This window comes from Dendrobates tinctorius, unplaced genomic scaffold, assembly GCF_039654945.1.
Source record: "Dendrobates tinctorius isolate UK_male_01 unplaced genomic scaffold, ASM3965494v1 ptg000216l, whole genome shotgun sequence".
In the NCBI taxonomy this organism is placed as follows: Eukaryota; Metazoa; Chordata; class Amphibia; order Anura; family Dendrobatidae; genus Dendrobates; species Dendrobates tinctorius.
Window position 1 is genome coordinate 5,457,981 of NW_027361883.1, and position 19,417 is coordinate 5,477,397.

At 44.7% G+C, this 19,417-nt stretch overlaps 1 protein-coding gene across 2 annotated transcripts in view; it reads right to left on the reverse strand.

Moving 5' to 3' along the window:
• The window catches only part of SIGLEC1 (sialic acid binding Ig like lectin 1), a 147,406-nt gene that overhangs the window by 94,807 nt on the left and 33,182 nt on the right, over nt 1–19,417 (reverse strand). The window lies entirely within an intron of this gene.

Here is a 19,417-nt window from a genome sequence, read left to right on the forward strand (position 1 = left end):
AAGCAGTCCAGTGCCAGAGGCAGCAAAGCAACCCCAAAACATCAGGGAACCTCCGCCATGTTTGACTGTAGGGACCGTGGTCTTTTCTTTGAATGCCTCTTTTTTTCTCCTGTAAACTCTATGTTGATGCCTTTGCCAAAAAAGCTCTACTTTTGTCTCATCTGACCAGAGAACATTCTTCCAATACGTTTTAGGCTTTTTCAGGTAAGTTTTGGCAAACTCCAGCCTGGCTTTTTTATGTCTCGAGGTTATAAGTGGGGTCTTCCTGGATCTCCTACCATACAGTCCCTTTTCATTCAGACGCCGACGGATAGTACGGGTTGACACTGTTGTACCCTCGGACTGCAGGGCAGCTTGAACTTGCTTGGATGTTAGTCGAGGTTCTTTATCCAACATCAGCACAATCTTGCGTTGAAATTTCTTGTCAATGTTTCTTTTCTGTCCACATCTAGGGAGGTTAGCCACAGTGCCATGGGCTTTACACTTCTTGATGACACAGCGCACGGTAGACACAGGAACATTCAGGTCTTTGGAGATGGACTTGTAGCCTTGAGATTGCTCATGCTTCCTCACAATTTGGTTTCTCAAGTCCTCAGACAGTTCTTTGGTCTTCTTTCTTTTCTCCATGCTCAATGTGGTACACACAAGGACACAGGACAGAGGTTGAGTCAACTTTAATCCATGTCAACAGGCTGCAAGTGTGATTTAGTTATTGCCAACACCTGTTAGGTGCCACAGGTAAGTTACAGGTGCTGTTAATTACACAAATTAGAGAAGCATCACAGGATTTTTCGAACAGTGCCAATACTTTTGTCCACCCTCTTTTTTATGTTTGGTGTGGAATTATATCCAATTTGGCTGTAGGACAATTCTTTTTGTGTTTTTTCATTTAAGACAAATTAAATGAAGATAATAATACCAAAGAATTTGTGTTTGCAATCATTTTCAGGAAGAAACTGAGTATTATCTGACAGAATTGCAGGGGTGTCAATACTTTTGGCCACAACTGTAGGTAGGACGATGTTCTAAACTACTTAGCCATGACAGGGTACAATGAGCTCCCCATTAGCATTTATATATATAAAGCTGAGTGCATAAATGTGTGTGTATGTATCAAGCCACGCCAACTCCACACCGACTCCACATAGCCCTGCCCACTCCACACCAAAAGCCCTGTACACATGGCCCACGTTATTAGAACAATTTATCTCGGGATCAAGTGTTTCCAATTATAACTAATTATAAGCAGTTAGTGTTGATAAATGTGGATAAAAATCCCCGCTGCTGTGGCAAAAGACGAATCATTATAGTAATACACTCTGGTGGTTTTTTCAACGCATTTCAAAGCTCACGGCTTCTTCTTCAGGAATTTACCACAGAAAGATATGACAAACAGAGCTGCTCTATCGCTTATATACAGTGGGGAAAAAAAGTATTTAGTCAGTCAGCAATAGTGCAAGTTCCACCACTTAAAAAGATGAGAGGCGTCTGTAATTTACATCATAGGTAGACCTCAACTATGGGAGACAAACTGAGAAAAAAAAATCCAGAAAATCACATTGTCTGTTTTTTTTTCATTTTATTTGCATATTATGGTGGAAAATAAGTATTTGGTCAGAAACAAAATTTCATCTCAATACTTTGTGATATATCCTTTGTTGGCAATGACAGAGGTCAAACGTTTTCTGTAAGTCTTCACAAGGTTGCCACACACTGTTGTTGGTATGTTGGCCCATTCCTCCATGCAGATCTCCTCTAGAGCAGTGATGTTTTTGGCTTTTCGCTTGGCAACACGGACTTTCAACTCCCTCCAAAGGTTTTCTATAGGGTTGAGATCTGGAGACTGGCTAGGCCACTCCAGGACCTTGAAATGCTTCTTACGAAGCCACTCCTTCGTTGCCCTGGCGGTGTGCTTTGGATCATTGTCATGTTGAAAGACCCAGCCACGTTTCATCTTCAATGCCCTTGCTGATGGAAGGAGGTTTGCACTCAAAATCTCATGATACATGGCCCCATTCATTCTTTCATGTACCCGGATCAGTCGTCCTGGCCCCTTTGCAGAGAAACAGCCCCAAAGCATGATGTTTCCACCACCATGCTTTACAGTAGGTATGGTGTTTGATGGATGCAACTCAGTATTCTTTTTCCTCCAAACACGACAAGTTGTGTTTCTACCAAACAGTTCCAGTTTGGTTTCATCAGACCATAGGACATTCTCTCAAAACTCCTCTGGATCATCCAAATGCTCTCTAGCAAACTTCAGACGGGCCCGGACATGTACAGGCTTAAGCAGTGGGACACGTCTGGCACTGCAGGATCTGAGTCCATGGTGGCGTAGTGTGTTACTTATGGTAGGCCTTGTTACATTGGTCCCAGCTCTCTGCAGTTCATTCACTAGGTCCCCCCGCATGGTTCTGGGATTTTTGCTCACCGTTCTTGTGATCATTCTGACCCCACGGGATGGGATTTTGCGTGGAGCACCAGATCGAGGGAGATTATCAGTGGTCTTGTATGTCTTCCATTTTCTAATTATTGCTCCCACAGTTGATTTCTTCACTCCAAGCTGGTTGGCTATTGCAGATTCAGTCTTCCCAGCCTGGTGCAGGGCTACAATTTTGTTTCTGGTGTCCTTTAACAGCTCTTTGGTCTTCACCATAGTGGAGTTTGGAGTCAGACTGTTTGAGGGTGTGCACAGGTGTCTTTTTATACTGATAACAAGTTTAAACAGGTGCCATTACTACAGGTAATGAGTGGAGGAAAGAGGAGACTCTTAAAGAAGAAGTTACAGGTCTGTGAGAGCCAGAAATCTTGATTGCTTGTTTCTGACCAAATACTTATTTTCCACCATAATATGCAAATAAAATGAAAAAAAAACAGACAATGTGATTTTCTGGATTTTTTTTTCTCAGTTTGTCTCCCATAGTTGAGGTCTACCTATGATGTAAATTACAGACGCCTCTCATCTTTTTAAGTGGTGGAACTTGCACTATTGCTGACTGACTAAATACTTTTTTCCCCCACTGTACATTCAGAATTCAAATACCGGCTCCAAAAATCTTCAGACATGTGACACATAGAGTCAAAGTTCATAACGTAGTGATACATGAAAAACATATACATGAACTATTAATGTCATAATTAGAATGAATAAACCATTCTGATAAAATTTCATTTATTTCTCTTTCTCGTTCATTTTTCAGGGTTCAGAAGAAACATTTTTTTTTTAATAAAAATTGTATATAGAAGATGACAGGACAAGAACCAACATGAGGACGTAAATCACCCCCACTCTGTCTTCCACCTACCTCCACATCTCCAGTCAGAGGAGGATCAACTAAAATTGACAAGATTAGCCTACACTAAAGAGTATGTACTTATTTATTAAAAAATATAAAAAAATATATTTTTTATTAAAATATGACAATAAAATTACTTATTATAAAAACTAATAATAAACTTTAATCATGAAACTATCAATTGGTGTCTTCCTTTTGTCCTTTTCTCATAGAAATTAAAAGGAACCTGTCACCTCATTTTTCACATATAAGGCGTGGCCACCGCCATCGGGGCTGATTCCTTCTGTGCAAGTGATCATATTGAAATGGAAGGAGTATCGTACCACTGCAAATCTACCAAGATCCGGCCGTCCCTCTAAACTTTCATCTCAAGCAAGGAGAAGACTGATCAGAGATGCAGCCAAGAGGCCCATGATCACTCTGGATGAACTGCAGAGATCTACAGCTGATGTGGGACACTCTGTCCATAGGACAACAATCAGTCATACACTGCACAAATCTGGCCTTTATGGGAGCGTGGCAAGAAGAAAGCCATTTCTCAAAGATATCCATAAAAAGTGTTATTTAAAGTTTGCAACAAGCCACCTGGGAGACACACCAAACATGTGGAAGAAGGTGAGAAAATTGCAAAATTTTCGCCAATTTTCCGCTTTTTTTTTCACAAATAAACGCAAGTTATATGAATGAAATTTTACCCCTATCATGAAGTACAATATGTCATGAGAAAAAAATGTCAGAAGCATCGGGATCCATGGAAGCTCCAGAGTTATTACATCATAAAGGGACCAGTGGTCAGAATTCTAAAAATTGGCCCGGTCATGAACGTGCAAACCACCCTTGGGGGTGAAGGGGTTAATAAAACTATATTTTTTTAATAAATAAGTACATACTATTTAAACATCTTAAAGTGTAGGCTAATCTTGTCAATTTTAGTTGATCCTCCTCTGACTGGAGATGTAGAGGTAGATGGAAGACAGAGTGGGGGTGATTTACGTCCTCATGTTGGTTCTTGTCCTGTCATCTTGTATATACAATTTTTATAAAAAAAATTTTTTTCTTCTGAACCCTGAAAAATGAAAGAGAAGTAAATGAAATTTTATCAGATTGGTTAATTCATGCTAATTATGATGTTAATAGTTCATGTACATGTTGAAAATAACTCTTTTCATGTATCACTACGTTATGAACTTTGACTCTATGTGTCACATGTCTGAAGATTTTAGGAGCCGGTATTTGAATTCTGAATGTATATAAGCGATAGAGCAGCTCTGTTTGTCATTTCTTTCTGTGGTAATTTCCTGAAGAAGAAGCCGTGAGCTTTGAAACGCGTTGAATAAACCACCAGAGTGTATTACAAATATATTTGGATCCGTCTTTTGCCACAGCAGCGGGGATTTTTATCCACACTTATCTACTACTACATGGAGGCCCAATGCTATCGCATCAGGAGGGCAGTAATGTTGCGATGGGGGCAGGTTTTGCAGCTTTGAGAATCTCTCCCCCATGTGCTGACTTCTGCCGTCTGTGCTCTCTTCTTTGACCTGTCTACCCCATGTGCTATCCCCCTTGTCTGCTGCCTCTCTCCTTCCTGTCCTGTGTTCTCCCCTCATGTGCTGTCCCGTTTGAGCTGTGCTGTCTCTCTCACCCCTGTGTCTGACCGTGTACGCAGCATACCACAGCTCCTGCGCAGGGGAGGAAGCAAAAGACGATACTGACATTACAGCAGGAGATCGCAGAGGATACATTTTTTGAGGTAAAATATTGTTTAAAAACAGTTAGTGAAATATTTTACCTCCCAAAATGAATCCTCTGTGATCCCCTGCTGTATTGTCAGTATTGTCTTTTGCTTCCTCCCCTGCCCAGGAGATGTGGTATGCTCCGTACATGGTCAGACACAGACAATTTTTAAAATGAACTTTTGTTCATGGGAAAACCCCTTTAATGTGACCGGCTTCCTCTGTCTGTAGACACGTCGTGCATCTGCCACCGGGATCAACAGAATAATTCACTGCGCCTGCGTGGAATTTACGCATGCGCAGTTCGACGGTGCTCCACTAGTGGTACCCTGCAGGATCACTGGATAGCTACAGGCAATGGTGAGAAGGAGGGGGATGCCCAGTACCGGCATCGGCGGCAGCACTGACCGCAGGCTCAGCCCCTCCGTTGTAATTATAGTGTGTCAGAGCCTCCTCTCCCGCTGTGGAGGATTACACAGGATTAGCCAAGGCGGCACGGGGTTTGCTGCCAGCACTGACGCTCCCATCAGGGGCAGAGACATTTACAGCAGAACTGATGGTGGCCAAACATAAGGAGACTGGGAGCAGCTGGGAGCCGGTGGAGCATTCCAGCACCGGGCAGGAAGAGCACTGCCGGCACTGGACTGTATCTAACAAATTCCTCCAGCCTGGACATGGGGGAACCAGGACCGATTGCAGCCTGGGATCTTGCGGGGAGACTCGGGGAGGGATTCCCCCTTCTGCCTCGGACAGGTAACGGTGTGCGCTGTACATACTGTACATGGCTGTGTATACACTTGGTATAGCGCCCTTCCGGCGAGCATGGGGCAGCACTGCAGATGTAGCAGGGCCAGAGCGTTCCCTTTATTTTTTTGAGCAACATATATATATATATACAGTATATATATATATATATATATATATATATATATATACACACACACACACAGCTCTGGCAAAAATTAAGAGACTGCACAGTTTTATAAAAATCATCATCTCTACATGTCTGACAGCCATTCCATTCCAGTTTCAGTTGAATTCCACACAGAGTCCACCTCATTCTACTTAATGTGCTTCTGAACAGGTGATCACCTGAACCAAATCTTATTTAACGAAGGAAAGTATAAAAAACCCTGCTGTGGTGATAACAATCCTCTTGTAATAGGACAAGCTTGATGGCAAAAAAGTGCTAGTAATATCCCAAAAGTAATAGAATGAAAAAATAACTTTTAACCATGCCAAAGGAGTTGAAAAGAAAAGTCTTGAGTGAGGAAAAGAAGGGCTCAATTCTGGCTTTACTAGCAGAGGGATACAGTGAGCATCATGTTGCCTCCATCCTTAAAATTTCTATGACGGCAGGCCATTGCAACAAGATCAAGCAGCAGACATTGGGGACAACAAAGCTACAGACCGGTAGAGGTCGAAAACGACTCTCCACTGACTGGGATGACCGTCATCTTATTCAAATGTCACTCAGCAACCGCAGGATGACATCAAGTGACCTACAAAAGGAATGGCAAATGGCGGCTGGAGTGAAGTGCATGGCAAGAACAGTTTGTAAAAGGCTCCTAGAGGCAGGGCTCAAGTCATGTAAAGCTAGAAAAAAGCCTTTCATCAATGAGAAGCAAAGGAGAGCCAGGCTGAAGTTTGCCAAAGATCATAAGGATTGGACCATAGAGGACAGGAGTAAGGTAATCTTCTCTGATGAGTCTAATTTTCAGCTTTGCCCAACACCTGGTCGTCTAATGGTTAGACGGAGACCTGGAGAGGCGTACAAGCCACAGTGTCTTGCACCCACTGTGAAATTTGTTGAAGGATCGGTGATGATCTGGGGATGCTTCAGCAAGGCTGGAATTGGGCAGTGTCACGGGGTCCTTCTCCGATACCACTCAATCAACAGAGCGAGGGAAGGGTGAACAATCCCAAGACCTTTATTACAGGCAAAATTAGAAGGTCCATAAACAATCCACCACACTGAGGATGCAATAGTCCAGAACGAGAATGCAGTCCAGAAACAGGATAAAATGTCCAGGGAGACGAGATTCCAAAACTCTAGCACCAGAGGATAAAATGGGGTGCAGTCTTCACGAAGCTCTCCACACAGGAACTGACTTGTCTACCTCCTCTCCTCCCCACCCCCTTCCTTGTGTACAGCGTCTGTCCTCCCCAGACCCCTCCTTATGACCAGGGGTAGTCAGACAAGTTGAGGAGACAAAGGAGCCACGGGGATTACGTAACCACAGGGGGTCATCAAGAGACAGACACAGTCAGGCTACAGACGCACAAGGCAACAAGAAAAACACTATGAAAATCAATGAAACAGATATATACACAAAATGATATCCTCACAGCATATCACACCATCACAACCTCTCCCCCCCATAATAAGTGAGCACGCCATGAAGTCTACACAGACCTCTGGCCTGCTCACTTTAGTCCACATTGCTGTTATTTATAGCTCCTTGTACAGTGGCAGGGGTAGGTCGGCCTTGGGAGCCTATGGTTCTTCTTGTTGAGACAGTCCATTGGCGTTCTGGTGTTGGCTTCCCCACTTGTATTGGATGGGTTGTAAGGACAAGCTCCACCACAGCAATCTTCCATTGTCCCCTGATACGCGGTTCAGCCATGTGAGGGGGTTGTCGTCTGTAACAATTGTAAAGTCTCTGCCATACAAGTATGGCTGCAATTTTTTTAGCGCCCATACGATGGCAAGGCACTCCTTTTCAATAGTGGCATAGGCAACTTCCCGATCCAGTAGTTTCCGAATAGCAAAAGCAAAAGGATGCTCTTCTCCGGTGGCGTTCACTTGGCTAAGTACTGCCCCAATCCCAAAGGTGGATGCATCTGTCTGCACGAGGAACCTGCGTTTATAATCCGGGGCAGCCAAGACAGGAGCAGTGACGAGGGCGGTCTTTAACGCTGAAAAGGCATCCTCGCATGCAGTCGTCCACGTCACATTCCTAGGCATGTTCTTGCGGGTGAGGTTGGTTAGGGGCTTGGCCAAGGTGCTGAAGTTAGAAACAAATTTGCGATAGTAGCCATCAGTTCCTTAAAAATGCATGTACCTGCTTTTTAGTCTGGGGTCTACACCAGTTGCTAATGGCTTCCACCTTGGCAGGCTCAGGCTTTAGGGTCCAACCCCCTACTCTATGCCCGAGGTACTGCACCTCAGCCATCCCTATTTGGCACTTATCAGGGTGAATGGTCAGTCCTGCAGTAAGGATACTGTCTAGCACTATGCCCAAGTGTTTAAGATGTTCCTCCCAGGTTGTGCTAAAAATGGCAATGTCGTCTAAGTAAGCACAGGCAAAGTCCTGACATTGTTGTAACAGTCGATCTACCAGTCTCTGGAAAGTAGCGGGGGCAGTTTTCATCCCAAAGGGCATTCCCAGGAACTCAAAAAGCCCAAATGGAGTAATGAAGGCCGAGCGCTCCCGAGCGTCCTCCGTTAGGGGTATCTGCCAGTACCCCTGCTCAAGTCTAACGTGGTCACAAATTGGGCACTGGCCAGACAATCCAATAGATCATCAATCCTGGGCATGGGATAAGCATCACACTTGGTGGCATCATTTAATCATCTGTAATCAACGCAAAATCATGTTGTACCATCCTTCTTGGGGACCAGGACGATAGGAGAGGCCCAAGAACTGTGAGATGGTTGAATAACTCCCAGTCGTTTCATCTCCTCCAGTTCGTTCTTTATCATGCCTTGAACAGCCTCTGGAACCCGGTAGGCAGCCTGCTGGATGGGGCGTTGTCCGGGGGTTTCCACATGGTGGCTGGTGAGAGCAGTCTTCCCCGGCTTTGAGGAGAAAGCAGCAGCCCTCGGCCTTAGTATGGCGACAATATCGTCCTTTTGTATATCCGATAAATGGGAGCCCAGGGGCACTTGTTCCAGTGATCCTGCCGTTTGGGCAACCTGGAGGAGATCGGGGAGATACTCATCGTCAGCTGTATCACTAGGGGGGTGGCAGACAGCTAGAACAGGTAGAGATCGGTCGTGGTAGTCTTTCAGCATGTTAATATGGACGGTTTTCTGTCGTCGACCACTAGAGTCCAGGGCAATAACATAGTTAGTGTCATTAATTTTCTTGACAACCTGATAAGAGCCTTCCCACACTGCTTGAAGCTTGTTGGCAGGGGAAGCAGTAATCATGAGCACTTGTTGTCCTTCCATAAATTCCCGGTTCCTGGCATTACGGTCATACCAGGTTTTTTGTCTGGACTGGGCCATTCGCTGATGTTCTTTAGCCTAGGTAGCTAGCTGGGTGAGACGGTCTCTGAACTCTAGAACATAGGGAATGATGGGCATTCCGGTATTTGAGATGTCTCCTTCCAAATGTTCTTTCAGAAGAGTGAGAGGCCCACGGACCTTCCGGCTAAACAGTAGTTCGAAGGGAGAAAACCCTGTGGACTCTTGGGGAACCTCCCGATAGGCGAAGAGGAGATGTGGCAGGTACTTTTCCCAGTCTTTTTCAACATCAACAAAAGCCCTCAGCATATTTTTTAGGGTTCCATTAAAGCGTTCACATAGTCCGTTGGTCTGCGGGTTGTATGGGGTGGTGCGAATGGCTCGAACACAATAGGTATGGCATAGGGACTGGACCAGATCTGACATGAACTGAGTGCCTTGATCCGATAATATTTCACTAGGATACCCTACCCGGGTAAAGATGGTAACAAGGGCTTCTGCTACCTTTACTGCTATAATACTGGACAGGGCCACAGCTTAAAATACTGGAGTCTCCATCTAACCAAACGAGAATCCAATATTTTCTCTGCCTCATATTCCACATTGCCTTCAACCAACCCAGGGTCAGGAGGTGCTGCCATAGGAACCACTGGCTCAACAAACCTCTTCAACAGAGATTTGTGAAATACGTTATGGATCTTGAACGTAACTGGAAGAGCCAATCAAAACGAAACAGGATTAAGAATTTCCAAAATCCTATAAGGACCAATAAATCTTGGCTTAAATTTAGGAGATGCAACCTTCATAGGAATATTCTTAGATGACAACCAAACCATATCACCCACTTTAAACCGGGGACCAATGGTCCTATGCCGGTTGGAAAATCGCTGGGCCTTTTCCTGAGAGAGTGACAACTTATCCACAATTTGGTCCCATATCTGCTGGATTCTCTTAACCACAGTGTCCACACCTGTGCAGGACGAAGATTCCACTTGCCCTGAAGAGAATCGAGGATGAAACCCAAAATTACAGAAAAAGGGTGACATCAAAGTGGCACAACTAGCTCTATTGTTCAGTGCGAATTCGGCCAAGGGCAAAAATGAGACCCAATCATCCTGATCAGCAGATATAAAACATCTGAAATAAGACTCCAAGGTCTGGTTTGTTCTCTCAGTCTGTCCATTGGTCTGGGGATGAAACACAGAGGAGAAGGATAACTGAATTCCCAGATTGGAACAAAAGGCTTTCCAGAATCTGGAAACAAACTGTACTCCTCTGTCGGAAACAATGTTCTCAGGAACCCCATGTAACCGAACCACCTGTTGTAAAAACAAGGGCACCAACTCAGCGGAAGATGGCAACTTTGGAAGTGGTACAAGATGGACCATCTTCGAAAATCTATCACAAATCACCCAGATAACAGTCATTCTCTGAGAGACAGGAAGATCAGAAATAAAATCCATTGAGATATGGGTCCATGGCCTCTTGGGTACCGGCAAGGGCATCAGCAACCCACTAGAACGAGAACAGGGTTTAGACCGAGAACAAGTCCCACAGTACTCTACAAAATTCTTGACGTCACGAGATAAGGCAGGCCACCAAAAGGACCGACTCACCAAATCTCTGGTACCAAATATACCTGGATGACCAGCCAATGCGGAGCAATGAATTTCAGACATCACTCTCTTTCTCCACTGGTCAGGAACATACAATTTTACCATAGTGCAACGCTCAGGTTTATCCTCCTGAAATTCCTCCAGGGTGCGTCTCAAACCAGGCGAAATGGCAGAAAGAACTACCCCCTCACCTAGGATGGTAGTAGGCTCGGTCACACTAAGAGAATCGGCAAAGAAACTCCTAGAAAGGGCGTCTGCCTTAACATTCTTAGTACCCGGAAGAAAAGAGACGGCAAAATTAAAACACGTGAAAAACAAGGCCCATATAGCCTGTCTAGGATTCAAGCATTTGGCCGACTCCAGATAAATCAAATTCTTGTGATCGGTGAGGACCACAACTTGATGTCTAGCTCCCTCCAACCAATGTCTCCACTCCTCAAATGCCCACTTCATGGCTAACAATTCCCGATTCCCCACGTCATAGTTGCGTTCAGATGGGGAGAACTTTCGAGAAAAGAAGGCACAGGGATTCATCTTAGAAGTCACAGGGTCTTTTTGGACAAAACAGCTCCTGCACCAATCTCAGAAGCATCTAGCTCCACCTGAAATGGAAGTGAGATATCAGGTTGCCGTAAAACCGGAGCTGAAGTAAATCTCTGCTTAAGCTCCTGAAATGCTGAGACAGCCTCAGGAGACCAATTTAGCACATCAGCGCCCTTCTTGGTCAGATCAGTCAGTGGTTTGACAATACCAGAAAAATTACCTATAAATTTACGATAGAAATTAGCAAAACCCAAAAACTTCTGGAGGGCCTTTAAAGAAGTAGGCTGAACCCAATCATAAATGGCCTGTACCTTTGCCGGGTCCATTTCAATAGTCGATGGAGACAAGATAAATCCCAAAAATGAAATCCTCTGTACACCAAAGAGGCATTTCGATCCCTTAACAAACAGGGAATTCTCCCTCAACATCCGGAACACAGTCCAGACATGTTCCACATGGGAATCCCAATCACTAGAAAAGATCAAAATATCATCCAGATAGATGATCAAAAACTTATCCACAAAGTCACGGAAAATATCATTCATAAAGGACTGGAAGACAGAAGGGGCATTAGTGAGCCCAAAAGGCATCACCAGGTACTCAAAATATCCCTCCGGAGTATTAAACGCCATCTTCCATTCATCCCCATGCTTGATGCGAATAAGATTATACGCCCCCCTGAGGTCAAGCTTAGTAAACCAGCAGGCACTCTTAACTCTGGAGAATAAATCAGACATCAGAGGTAACGGATACTGATATTTAACCGTCATCTTGTTAAGGGAACGATAATCAATACACGGTCTTAATGAACCTTCTTTCTTGGCCACAAAAAAAACAGCACCTAAAGGTGACGAGGATGGTCTAATATGACCCTTCTCCAATAACTCCTTAATATAGGATCGCATAGCAACATGTTCGGGTACTGATAAGTTGAAAAGCCGACCCTTGGGAAATTTACACCCAGGCATCAACTCAATTGCACAGTCATAACTCCTATGAGGAGGCAAAGACGCAGACTTGCTCTCACTAAATACATCAGAAAAATCGGCTAGATAATCAGGAATATCATGAGACTGAGGAGAGGTGGAGAAAACAGGAGCATCCCTAAGAACACACTGACAACCCCAACTCACCACAGACCCAGATTTCCAATCCAAAACTGGATTATGAGTTTGCAACCAAGGAAAACCCAAAACAATAGTATCATGCAAATTATGCAGCACGAAAAATTTACAATTTTATTGGTGGTCTGGGGCAACTCGCATTGTCACCTGGGTCCAAAACTGAGGTTTATTCTCCGCCAAAGGAGTAGTATCAATACCCCTCAGAGGAATAGGCATCCACAGAGGCGTCATGGAAAAACCACAACGTTTAGCAAAGTCCAAATCCATCAGATTCAACGCTGCTCCTGAATCCACAAAAGCCTTCGTGGAAAACGTGGATAAGGAGCAGATCAGAGTATTTGCCAAAAGAAACTTAGGTTGTATACTGCCCCCAGCAAATGTGTGTGCAAAACGTTTCTCGCGTTTTGGGCAGACAGAAATAGTGTGAGAGACGTCTCCACAGAAAAAACACAGCTTATTACGTCTTCTAAACTCCTGACGTTGCGCCCTAGACAAAACCCCATCACATTGAATAGGTTCAGACGTCTGTTCAAAAGGTGGCAGCGCCTCCCGTGTAGTTTTACATTCACGTAAACGCCGATCAACTTGAATGGCTAATGACATAGAATCATCCAGACCAGAGGGAACAGGAAATCCCACCATAAGATCTTTTAGGGTCTCTGATAAACCCTTCCGAAAGAGAGCTGCCAGTGCACTATCATTCCATGTAGTAAGGACCTCCCACTTTCGGAATTTTTGACAGTATAACTCTGCAGGATCCTGACCCTGGTTTAATGCCAACAGGATTCTCTCAGCTTGATCAACAGCATTAGTTTCATCATACAACAACCCCAAGGCTTGAAAAAATGCATCCACATTAGTCAGAATAGGATTTTCAGGTGTTAGAGAAAAAGCCCAATCCTGGGGATCGCCGCGCAGCAAGGAGATGACAATTTTAACCTGCTGCACAGAGCTCCCCGATGAGTTAGGCTTCAAGGTCAGAAATAATTTACAATTATTCTTAAAATTCAGACCGACCCCTAGAAAACACATCAGGAGTAGGGATCTTAGGTTCAGCAGCATGTGACTGAATGAGGTAGGTGGAAATTCCCTGCACTTCAGCAGCCAGCTGCTCCACACGATCAGACAATTGCTTAATCTCCATTAGGAAAAAGAAAAAAAATCCTCCTACGGCCCCAGAGAAAAAAAGAGGAAAAAATATATAAAAAAAAAATTCTGACACTTTTTTTTTTTGACAACTTTCTCCTACTTTTGAGTACCCTAGAATCTGCGGTATGGCTGGTGATTCTGTTATGAATGGGTCACCGAGGAGAAAAAAGCAAAACAAGCTAAGTCACAGAAAACGAGAGAGAGGTTGGTAACTATGCAGATTGCAAATCCCTGATCTTACCACACAACTAGCAGCAGCCGTGGAGCGTACCTACGATGTTCCTAGATGCTTTGTCACAGCCGGAGGACTAAATAAGCCTGAAGCATGAAAAGGGGAAAACTAACTGCCCCAGAGCAGACCCCAAAGGAATAGATAGCCCCCACACATGTATTGACGGTGAAACAAGATGAAGGCACAAACACAGGCAGGAAAATAGGCTGATCAAACGATGGGGCCCAAACTAACTAGAAAGGAAAGGAAAGACACTGTCTGCAACCTGCAAAAAACCCTACAAAAATAATGTCCAACACTTCTGATAGCAAAATTTACCCCAAAGTCACTAGACTTCTCCCACTATATTAGCACTCTGAAATATTCTGAGACAGAGCAAAAAGAGACCAAACTAGTAAGGGCCAAAAGCAAATTGGCAAAATACTGATAAATAAGAGTGGAAATTCAGCACAGCCCCCAGCCGGGGCTGGCTGACCACACAAAAAACTGAATAGACCAACAAAATCAAGTGTGAACATTAGCAGAACCAGCAACTGAATAGGGCGTCGGCTGTCTTAAATCCAATCTGAGACTCCTGAGGTCCAATCGTCATCCTCATTCTCAGGTGGCAGATCTCCACCGATCAAATCAGCCTCACTACCTCCTGTTACCACCAGAGGGAGTCTGGAAGGAGAACTCACAACTGGTGAACCAGAGAATGAACTCACAACAGTATTGCTTACTGACTGATGCGGTTCGTGGTGGTTTGTCCCTGGTGAGGCCCAGATGATGTAATGCTTGAAGGGCCTGTAGTCGGGTGACTGCTCCCACAAATTGCCACTGTAACTGCTCAATGTCGTTACCAAGGAGGATATCTGCAGAAAGTCCTCCCATAACTCCAATCCAACACAGTTTTTCTCCACAACCATAATCCAAACGCACAGAAGCTCACTGTATATATTTGTGGGTACCCCCCGCCAGGACAATGGGAATTCCCGGACCCTGATAAATTGCCTCGGGTCAAACCACATGGGGGTCAGCGATAGTCAAGAATGCCCCCGTGTCTCTAAATCCTGACACTTTGTATCCATCAATTAAGACATCCTGCAGGTGGCGTTGCCGTTGCTCTGAGTAGCTAAAGGACAGAGGCCGGAGTCCTTACACTCCAGGAGGAGTATCTATGGTGCCGTGGTCGGTGGTCCACTCCGGTGAGGGTGGTGGTAGCTCTTCCTCAGGTGGGGTGAAGTGCACAAGATGCACTGGACGAGGTGGGGCTGTGTGGGGCTCCCTCCGAATCCTGGAGGGACAGCCAGACTGCAAATGTCCAGGTTGCCCACACCCATAACACCTCCTCTCTGTGATACCCCCAGGTCGTGGTCAGAACTGTTGGGGCCTAGGATTGTGAGGCGTGATTGTCATCGGCTTGCGACTAGGTGGAAGGGCAGATATAATTGGAAGGGGACGGGGCACGGGAGCAGGCCATGGTTCATTGTCCAGAAGCCTCCTCCATTGCGGCCGGATAGTAAGGGCTTCATCGGCCAGGACTGCAGCTTTCTCCACGGTACACGGCGTGCGCTCCCGGACCCATTCCCGTACCTCTGCAGGGCACTTGGCAAGAAATTGTTCTATAAGGAATGCCTGTATAACGCCTTCCACAGTAAAGGCGTTTTCTGCTTCCAGTCATCTCCAACATGCCTGGGACATCTTATATGCATACATCCTAAATGATCCCCCCGTGGTGCATGGGAGGTCTCAGAACTTGGCCCTATATGAGTCTGGAGTGATAGCATGGTAATCCAGGATAGTCCGCTTTACAATGCTATAATCCCGATACCGCCGTGCGTCAATGGTTCGGTAAGCCTTCACCATGCTTCCGTTCAGGAGCCCCACTAACAAATGCACCCAGCTAGAGTGGGGCACCTCCATCACAGAACACTGCTGCTCAAAGTCCTTGAAGAACCCCTCCACATCTCTGGAAACCTCATCAAATGGCTTAAACTCTGTCCGGGTGATCCATATAGGCTCCCGGATCGTTGGGGTTACACTCCACATTGCATTACTCCCTCTTTCAAGCTCCATTGCTTCCTGTCTCTGCTGTGGCCGGCGGGCAGTCTCCTTCTTGTACTCCTGAGATGCCGGGGCCCAGAACCGCCATCTCTTCTTCGTACCACACCAACCACTGGCTTTTCTGGATGGGGATCCCTATCTCCAGTGCTCGTGCTTCAGACATCTGGGAGGAGGTGGCCGGGCTAGCGCCCACCAGTAGATCAATTAAGGCTTCTTTAGTCAGTCCCTGGTAGTTCAGGCCCAGGCCTCTGGCTCTCTCCTGTAAACTGGATACAGTCCAATTTCTGTACTCACTCTGTGGGTGGTTCTCCATTGGGTTATGCTCTGTTGATCCCACCGCTGCCACCAGTAGTCACGGGGTCCTTCTCCGATACCACACAATCAACAGAGCGAGGGAAGGGTGAACAATCCCAAAATCTTTATTACAGGCAAAATTAGAAGGTCCATAAACAATCCACCACACTGAGGATGCAATAGTCCAGAACAAGAATGCAGTCCAGTAACAGGATAAAATGTCCAGGGAGATGAGATTCCAAAACTCTAGCACCAGAGGATAAAATGGGTCCTTCTCTCTGGGGTACAGTCTGTTATGATTGAGTCACCGAGGAGGAAAAAACAAAACACAAGCTCAGCCCAGAAAAACAGAGAGGTTGGAAACTAGCGGATTGCAGACCCCTAATCCTATCACACAACTAGCAGTAGCCGTGGAGTGTTCCTACGGTGATCCTAGACACCTTGTCACAGCCAGAGATCTACATAAGCCTAAAGAGAGAAAAGGGAAAAACTGACTGCCCCAGAGCAGACCCCAAAGCAATAGGCAGCCCCCAACGTATAATGACGGTGAAGCAAGATGAAAACACTAACACAGATAGAAAGATAGGATGAGCAAACGATGGGGCCCAAGCTAACTAAAAAGGACAGGATAGAAAAGCTGCTGTCTGCAATCCGAGAAAACCCTGCTAAAAATATTACCAACACAACTGATAAGCAAAAAGGACCCTGAAGTCACTAGACTTCAAACCCTATATCAGCACTCAGAATATTCTGGAAGCAGAGCAAAAGAGAACACTGATCAAGGAAAAAGAATCCAGCACACCCCCGGCCGGGGATGGCTGAACTCCAAAAAACAAGGTAAACAAAACCAAAACTAATAAGTTCAATAGCAGAGCAAAAACTTATCTTTGGGAAGCTGGAATCAGACTGGTCTCCAAGAATCCAGCAGAGAAATCACCAGCAACTCAGAAGGGCGTCGGCTGCCTTATATCCAGTCAGAAGTTCCCGTTACCCAGTCACCATCCACCTGATCAGGTGTTTGGTAATCAGCCTCACTACCTTCCTTCACCAGAAGAGGGAGATCCTCGGACACAAAAGATGAATGAACAGATGAGCTCACAACAGCAGTTTTCACGAAGCTCAGCACACAGGAACTGACTTGTCTACCTCCTCTCCTCCCCACCCCCTTCCTTGTGTACAGCTTCTGTCCTCCCCAGCCCCCTCCTTATGTCCAGGGGTAGTCAGACAGGTTGAGGAGACAAAGGAGCCTTGGGGATTAAGGAACCACAGGGGGTCATCAAGAGACAAATACAGTCAGGCTACAGACGCACAAGGCAACAAGAAAAACACTATGAAAATCAGTGAAACAGAAATATACACAAAATTATATCCACACAGCATATCACACCATCACAGGCAGGTTAATCTTTGCGAAGGACATATAAATCAAGCCACATACAAGGTTACCCTGGAAAAACAGTTGATTCCTTCTGCTCAGGTAATGTTCCCCAACTCTGTGGACTGGTTTTTCCAGCAGGACAATGCTCCATGCCACACAGCTAGGTCAATCGATGTGTGGATAAAGGACCACCACATCAAATCCCTGTCGTGGCCAGTCCAATCTCCAGACCTGAACCCCATTGAAAACCTTTGGAATGTCATCAAGAGGAAGATGGATAGTCACAAGCCATCAAACTAAGAAGAACTGCTTAAATGTTTGTACCAGGAGTGGCATAAGGTCACCCAAAAGCCGTGTGAGAGACTGGTGGAAAGCAGCCAAGACGCAGGAAAGCTGTGATTAACAATCATGGTTATTCCACAGAATATTGATTTCTGAACTCTTCCTGAGGTAAAACATTAGTATTGTTGTTTCTAAATGATTATGAACTTGTTTTCTCAGCATTATGTGAGGTCTGTAAGCACTCCGCATTTTTTTGTTATTTTGACCATTTCTCGTTTTCTGAAAATAAATTCAAAATTTAGCGCTTGGAAATTCGGAGACCTGTTGTCAGTAGTTTATAGCATAAAAGAGCAATTTACATCTTACTCAAAAACATACCTATAAAGAGAAAAATCAGAGAAACTGAACATTTTGCAGTGGTCTCATAATTTTTGCCAGAGCTGTACATATCTGTGTGTAATAAATATGTATATATGTGTGCATATACTGTATGTGTGTATATAGTGTGTGTGTCTGCATGTGTTTGTATAGATGTGTAATGTGTGCTTGTCTGTGAAATGTGTATAATTGTGTATTGATAAAATGTACGTATTGCCCTCCTCTGTGCTGCAGAAAAATGCTGTGTATAAAGGAGGAGAGTGAGGTGCAGGAGGAGGCTGTGTAAAAAGCAGGAGCATGAAGTGTAGGAGGATTAAGGCCCCTTAACTGCCGCCATTAAAAGTTGTATCAGCAGCTTTTAAGGGGTTAATATTGTGTTAAAAAAAATTTTTGCTTCAGCAATCATTATAATTTGTTATAGGAACACCACAGCTCATCCTGAATTATCAGAACCCCAATGTGCCCCAAAATGGGTAGAGCTTGGAGAAACTGGCGTGAAAAACAACAAAAGTTGCAACATTTTTCCTTTCAAATTTTTCTTTTCAAAGCTTTTTACTGCAGAATTCCATTTAAATTGCTTTGATGAATTAGGGGCCTAAGGTACAATTTTAATAGATGTCCTCTACTAGGCGCTCTGTTTGGTTTGAACATTCATTTTCAGCTGATAGACTCCTGTTATAACATAAAACTCTAATAACTATTGGCCAAATGCTCACTGATATTGGCTCCCTGATACACATGCATTATTTTTTCGGCCAGGGGTAAATGTGTTCTAAATTGGTGCCACTAGACATCTCTGGTGGTATATAATGATCTCCTGTGAGAATAAAGGATCGGGTATGGTGAAACTCAACATTCCCCATCAGTCTTTACTCCAACATCTGCCATTGAGTGACAGCACGTAAAGGTGTTTGGACGATGGCTTGGTCACATTTACTGTAAACATGGCTCCAGAATTGTTCCGAGACCAGAAGGCTTCAGTAATTTTTTTTCAAAAGGGACCCCCTGCTGATGTTGGGACACACTATTCTAGCTTCTTATTCTGGGAAACTAATGAGTTACCCAACTTCCTCCACACTCCTTATATATAAAAAAAACTAGTTTTCCCTTCTATCTTTTCTAACTTTTCAATGAAGAATAGGAGCCCATGA